The sequence below is a fragment of the Cannabis sativa genome, chromosome 3, assembly GCF_029168945.1.
Source record: "Cannabis sativa cultivar Pink pepper isolate KNU-18-1 chromosome 3, ASM2916894v1, whole genome shotgun sequence".
NCBI lineage: Eukaryota > Viridiplantae > Streptophyta > Magnoliopsida > Rosales > Cannabaceae > Cannabis > Cannabis sativa.
This window is the reverse complement of record NC_083603.1, coordinates 9322162-9329903: the sequence shown is the minus strand read 5'-3', so window position 1 is coordinate 9329903 and position 7742 is coordinate 9322162.

The window sequence follows — 7742 nt, the reverse complement described above, 5'->3', positions numbered from 1 at the left end:
AAAAAAAAAATTAGCAAAAAAATATATATGTATTTTAGTTAGTTACAATATATATTTATAATAAAAAATTATATTTATAGACATAATAATAAATTTAGTATAATAATTAAAATAAATTATATATATATTAGAGGTCAAAGATTTAAATCTTACTAACAATACTTTATTTTTTTAAGTCTATTTTTGACTTTCTTACTTTATATATATATAAAAAAAAAAAAAAATTACGCCCCATACTTTAAATTTGGAGTCTCTAATGCTTGCATGTACTTGGAAAAAGCACAAATTGTAACACTAAAATTAGGGGTGTTCATTGGATCACATCCAATGGATTTGGACCCATCTAATCCAATCCAATTATTTATTGGATATTGGATTTTTTTCATCTGATCCAATCCAATTGAATTGAGTCATCCGATCCAATCTGATCCAATGGATGTATTAGATTGGATCGGTTCCATCCATTGGAAGCTTTAGGCTAATTTCATTAAAAATATATATATATATATATATATATATAGATATGAAAAAACATAATTTAAACCTAATAATCTAACATAGATAATAAAATAATATATAAAATATTAAATAAAACAGGGCCAGCCAGAGGGTGGGGCAGCCGGGGCATACGCCCAGGGCCGGCCAGAGGGTGGGGCAGCCGGGACATACGCCCCAGGCCCCATAATTTTCGAGGCCCCGAAAAAATTTAAATAATATATATACATATATAAAAACTTATAATATATAAATATTTAATTCCATTAATTGCATGAGAATCTTATAGCACGACTGGTAATTTGTGTTATCTATGAGTGGAGAGGTTGTTGGTTTGATCCTTCCCACCTTCATTTTCATATTTTAAAAAGTTATATATGTTATTCTTTCATTTAAGTCATAACAAAGAAAAAACTATAAAAATAATAATAAATAAATAAATAATATTAATGTTTCAAAAAGAATTATACTGTAGTTCTTTTAGTTTTAAGATATTTACTTTTTTTAATAGTACTATAAATAATGTATATTTATTATGTATTTTTTAAAAAATTTATAAATATGTAAAAAAATTATATATTTATTATGTATTTTTTAAAAAATTTATAAATATGTAAAAAAATTATATAATTTTTGACATATTATTTTTTTTAAAAAAAATATGGTAAATTATATAACACTTCAATAGAGATGTTCGTAATAATTAATTAAATATTACTTTATCGAGAACTTATGTGGCAAAAATTTATTTATTACATAAAATAATTAAAATTGATATTGTGTCAAAAATGTAATTAATATTTATCTTTAATTTTTATATAAAAAAAAGGCCTATTTTTAAATTTTGCCCCAGGCCTCTTCTCACCTTGAGACGGCCTTGAAATAAAATAATTAAATATGATTAGATGGACATTGGATGATATTGGATTGGATTGGATCGGTTATCCATTGGATCGGATGTCTCATCCAACATTCGATCCGATCCAATTAGATTTTTAAAATTTGCATCCGATCCGATCCAATTATGATTGGATATCTGATTCTATTGGATCGATTGAAATTGAATCGGTCAGTTAGAATTGAATCGGATAACTTATCGCATACCCCTAACTAAAATAATGCAAGAAAGCTCTATAAAAAAAATTGCAAGAAATTCAAAATAATAATAAAAAAAAGGCACGAATAACGATGCCGGGTGAGGCAGAGCCATGGCATTACGTCCATAGTGGAACCCACAAAACCATCCACTTGTATCTAATATCTATAAATAGCATTTACATTAGCTAAGACTATTATTAGTCCAAGCTTTTGTCATTACTTTGAATATTTTCTATCAATTATATACTCTATTATATGATATGATCTCATTCTATAATTAAATATTATTGTCCAATATAATATATATGGTTATGCATCTATGTCATTGGTTAAAAATCTCATTAATGAAGAGGATTGCTATTTGATATTTATATACTACAAGATGACACTTTATACATATATATATATATAATTAGTTAATAATATTTTATAATAATTATTAAATTAAAATATATAAAATCTAATACTTAAATACACTTTAAAATAACATTTCAAAAAAAAAAAAAATTACACTTCAAAACAAATAATGTAATATTTTATAATAAGAGCATCACTAACGAGGCTTCATATTTGGTGATGCCGTGAAATTGGCCCTCCAACGTAGCTGCAAATATTACACTAAATTACCGTGTGTGCTACAGTGCACGACATATATGTTGTGCACTGTACACACGGCATACTTTTTTTATATATAATTAATTTTTGTATATGTTTATAGGGACATGATTTTGTCCCGTGATTGTATTACTTTTACGGAATGTATTTCGTGATGTATGACAACCGTTTGATGAGGGAGTTATTTGATCTGAGGGCTGAGATTGATCTAGGAGTAATTAAGGTTAAAAAATAGTAACGTACCCTGACACTCATTTAATGTACCCTGAGACTCATTTAATGTACCCTGAGACTCATCTAATGTACCACGGAATACATTCTGTGAAAGTACATCACGGGACAAAATTGTGTCCCTATGTTTATATTATTAATTGTATTTATTAAATTACAATGTATCTTTCTAAAAGTGGTACACTGATGTACTTCTACCTGTTTCAAAATTTGAGACTTTTTTTATAGTAGCGTACATTATACTTATTTAAGACATCTTCCAAAATTTTAAAAATTTGAATAAATTTAACACGCTGAAAATAAGGTTCAAACTGTCTATTACACGGGTAACTCTTTTATTTAGAGAGAGCATTGGAAAAGTACCTTTTAATTTATTGTGTGTAAATTTAAATATGAATACTATAAATTATTTTTATGGTAATAAAAATAAATTTTCAATGGACATATTTAAAAGTGGTATATTGATATACTCCTACTTGTTTCGGCAATCGAGAGACAAAAACAATTCAATAATGTGAAAGATTATTTTCTGATCTACCGAGATAATCATAATATAGATTATAATCTGTTGGGTTTTATGCCCTAAATAAAACTCTTTACAATCTGATTAGTTATCAATATAAGAAATTTGAAGTGATTGATGTTTGCATGAATTTTACATGCTAATTGTTTAATATGTTTAATATGTTTATTACATTCATACACACAAAATCAGTTATGTAACGTCCCCGCTTCAAGCCTCCATTGGGCCCTTACACCCACGGAATGAATGGCTCTTATACACGAGTACGTCACTCTGGCTGCTTCCTGGATCGATGACTGACCCTACAGACCAACACGAGTGTTTCCAGCGTGCTTTGTCCTCACTCGCACGCTTCCTGAGAAAACTTCCCAGGATGTCACCCATCCTGAAATTGCTCCCAGGTCAAGCACGCTTAACTGTGGAGTTCTTTCGTGATGGGCTACCGAAAAACAAGATGCACCTTGTTGATATAGGTAGTACCAATCAATCCATTTAAGCTCTCTTCAACTGTGCAGTCCCATACCTACACAGTCTCAGAATCATCCCACTTGACCTTCCCCAGGCGATGTGGGATTGCACAGCTTACCCGGTATTTCCCCTTACAGATCACGGGACTACTGACTGTCACAATCACCCCCCCTTACGGGGTCCGACGTCCTCGTCGACAACACTTCCGGCTGGGTCAAGGCTCTGATACCATTTGAATGGTATCAGAGCCGCCAGGTTGTCTTCCGAAGATCGTCACGACATGTACAATCATCATCAACAGTTAGCTCGTTTCACGGTTCAGTAAGCCTTTATTGCTTTAGTAGTTTATTTTATTCAATTATGAAAAAGAAAAGCCTATTAGGAAGCATGTTAGTAGCCTGATAGTACAATAGGCGCATGTTTCATTTTTAATTTCCAAATTAAGCGGCATTAGTAAGCTCTCCTTGAATACGACCTGATATGCCAACTCTTGGTTTCGCAGGCGGTTCTAGCTAGATGGACGCCAGGCGGACTACTTGGAGTCAGGGCAACTCAGTGGGGTCGAACCAAGGACAGGGAGCTCAGTTTCCCCCACCTGTTAGGGGCCGAGGTAGAGGTCCCCGAGGCAGGGCTCGTGGTCGGGGTGATGAGAACCCGCCACAGGCTGCCTGTGCTCCCCCGGCCGATCGTGGAGCCCAGACTGGGAGGTTCGGTTTGCGGAGATGCAAGCCGGATAGAAGAGCAAGACCTCGAGATTCGTAGGCCGAGACGGCAGGTGCTCCCGCAGCCTCCCGTGCCCGTAGTTCCAAGGGCACCGCCCCCGCCGCCTGTGCCGAACAAAGGGCCGACGGTGATTACCAAGATCCCGAACTTCATGGGTGTCACCGGTAATGACAGAGTGGTGTGCGCCACTTTCCAGTTCCAGGAGGACGCTCTGGTCTGGTGGGACATGGTGTCTCAGATTCATGACGTCACCACCATGACCTGGGAAAGGTTCCAGGAACTCTTCAACGCGAAGTACTACAATGAGGCGGTCAGAAGCGCCAAGAGGAAAGAGTTCGCTCACCTGACCCAGCGTGAGAATATGAGCGTCACCGAGTATACTACTCAGTTTGACCGGTTGGCGAGGTTAGCCTCGGGAATTGTGCCGACCGACTTCAGCAAGAAAGAGAAGTACGTGGATGGGTTGAATGCAAAGATCAAACACGATTTGATGATCACCACGGACTACAGCACCACCTATGCTCAGATGGTGGAGAAGGCACTGCGAGCTGAGGGCGCAGTTGGGTGTATGTCGGAGTCAGCTAGTACTCCGGCGAGTGGCGGGGCTCCTACCCCTCCTGCATCAGGCTTTAGCAGGGGGAGTAGTGGTTCGGCCATTGATCAGAGGAAGAGAGCACCCACTGCTTCCGGTGGCTCGAGTCAAAACAAGAGGTTCTGGGGGAACCAGAACAGAAGGAGTCGTCCTGGTGGTACTGAGACCCGATTCTCCTATCCCGAGTGCCCTAGCTGCAAAAGGCACCATCGGGGTGAGTGCAAAGGTCAGGGATGCTTTCACTGTGGCATGCTCGGACACTTCAAGAGGGACTGTCCCCAGCTCCGATCAGAGGCACCGAGAGCTCCGGCGATACCCACTCCAGCCAGGGTGTTCTCCATCACTCAGGCTGATGCAGATGCCAGCCCATCGCCTGTCACAGTCGCCTTTCTATTAATAACTCGCTATATTCAGTGCTGTTTGATTCTGGGGCTACACATTCTTATGTGGCGGCCAGAGTCTTTAGTAAATTGGATAGACCGTACGATAGATATGAATCAGGGTTTGGAACCCTATTACCTAGCGGAGAATTGGTTATCTCCAATAGGTGGATTAGGTCTATGCCGATCAGGATAGATGGTAGACAGTTAAGTGCTGACTTGATAGAGATGAGTTTAGTAGAGTTCGACATTATTTTAGGAATGGATTTCCTATCTAAATATTCGGCGAGTATAGATTGTAAAAGGAAGATGGTGATCTTCCAACCGGAAAGTGAAGAACCATTTGTGTTTGTTGGTTCAGTTCAGGGATCCCGGATCCCGGTGATTTCGGCCATGTCAGCTAGAGAGTTATTACATGGCGGATGCTTAGGGTTTCTGGTCGTGGTGGTGGACACCACTCGGCCAGATACCATTCGGCCAGAGGACATCAAAGTGGTTCGAAAATTTTTGGATGTTTTTCCCGAAGAACTTCCAGGGTTACCACCTCAGCGGGAGACTGACTTCGTGATAGATTTGGCACCAGGGTTGGAACCGGTTTCCAAAGCCCCGTATAGAATGGCTCGAGCTGAACTTAAGGAATTAAAGATTCAGCTCCAAGGGTTGCTTGACATAGGGTTTATTCGGCCCAGTGTGTCACCCTGGGGAGCCCCGGTTTTATTCGTCAAGAAGAAGGATGGATCTATGAGGATGTGCATCGACTACAGGGAATTGAACAAGCTGACGGTGAAGAATAAATATCCATTACCTAGGATCGATGATTTGTTCGATCAGCTTCAGGGGAAGACGGTCTTTTCTAAGATTGATCTCCGTTCGGGTTATCATCAGTTGAGAATCCGAGAGGAGGACATTCCGAAGACGGCTTTCCGCCCTAGGTATGGACATTATGAATTTCAGGTTATGTCATTCGGACTAACCAATGCTCCTGCAGCATTCATGGACTTGATGAATAGAGTATTCAAGGATTTCCTCGATATCTGTGTGATTGTGTTTATCGACGACATCCTCGTGTACTCTCAATCAGAAGAGGAGCATGAGTTACATCTTCAGATGGTACTGCAACGGCTTCGAGAACATAAGCTTTATGCCAAGTTCAAGAAATGTGAGTTCTTGCTATCTCAGGTGTCTTTCCTAGGGCACATTGTAAGCAAAGATGGGATCAAGGTGGATCCCGGGAAGATTGAATCCGTCAGGGATTGGCCGAGACCGAAGACAGTGACAGAGATCAGAAGCTTCTTGGGTTTAGCTGGGTACTACCGTAGGTTCGTGGAAGGGTTTTCAAAAATTTCAATGCCCCTAACCGAGCTTACGAAGAAGAATCAGCGATTTATTTGGTCAGACAAGTGCGAAGCTAGTTTTCAGGAGCTAAAGCAGAGGTTGATTACCGCTCCAGTGCTAGCTTTGCCTTCAGACAAGGAGAAGTTCGTAGTTTACTGTGACGCATCCAAACAGGGTTTGGGGTGTGTATTGATGCAAGCCGATCGGGTTATCGCTTATGCCTCCCGTCAGTTAAAGGATTATGAACAGTGTACCCGACTCATGACCTAGAGTTGGCCGCGGTGGTTTTCGCATTGAAGATTTGGCGGCATTACCTTTACGGGGAAAAGTGTGAAATCTATACCGACCATAAAAGTCTCAAGTATTTTTTTACTCAGAAGGATTTGAATATGAGACAGAGGCGTTGGTTGGAATTAGTGAAAGATTACGATTGTGAGATCCTCTATCACCCCGGAAAGGCCAATGTAGTGGCTGATGCCCTGAGCAGAAAGGGTCCCGGGCAAGTAGCTAGTATGGTTCAGATCTCACCTCAGCTAGCAGAGGATATGGTTAGATCCAGCATTGAGTTTGTGGTAGGTCAGCTTCACAACTTGACGCTTCAATCTGGTCTGTTGGAAAGAATAAAAGTCGCTCAGATGACGGATCCAGAGTTAGTGAAGATCAGAGATGAGGTGTTGGCTGGTCAAGCCAAGGACTTTTCAGTGTCAGACAACGGGACGCTTTTGTATAAAGCTAGGGTTTGTGTTCCGAATAGTGTGGAACTCAGGAATGAGATCTTTGAGGATGCTCATTCTACCCCGTATTCTCTACATCCCGGCACCACTAAGATGTACCAAGATTTGAAACCGTACTTCTGGTGGAGCGGTATGAAGAAGAATTTGGTAGAATTCGTATCGAGATGCCTCACCTGTCAGCAGATTAAGGCTGAACATCAGAGACCAGCAGGGTTGTTGCAGCCTCTAACCCTACCAGAATGGAAATGGGAAGATATCACGATGGATTTTGTGGTCGGGTTACCTAGGACCACGGGTTTGTTTGATTCCATCTGGGTAGTGGTGGATCGATTTACGAAATCTGCTCATTTTCTGCCGGTTAGAACAACATTTACAGTGGATCAGTTGGCAGAGTTGTATGTCGTAGAGATAGTAAGACTTCACGGGTACCGAAGTCTATAGTTTCGGACAGGGATCCGAAGTTCACCTCCAAATTTTGGCAAAGTTTGCAACGCGCAATGGGTACCAAGCCGAAATTCAAGACAAGATTCCATCCTCAGACAGATGGT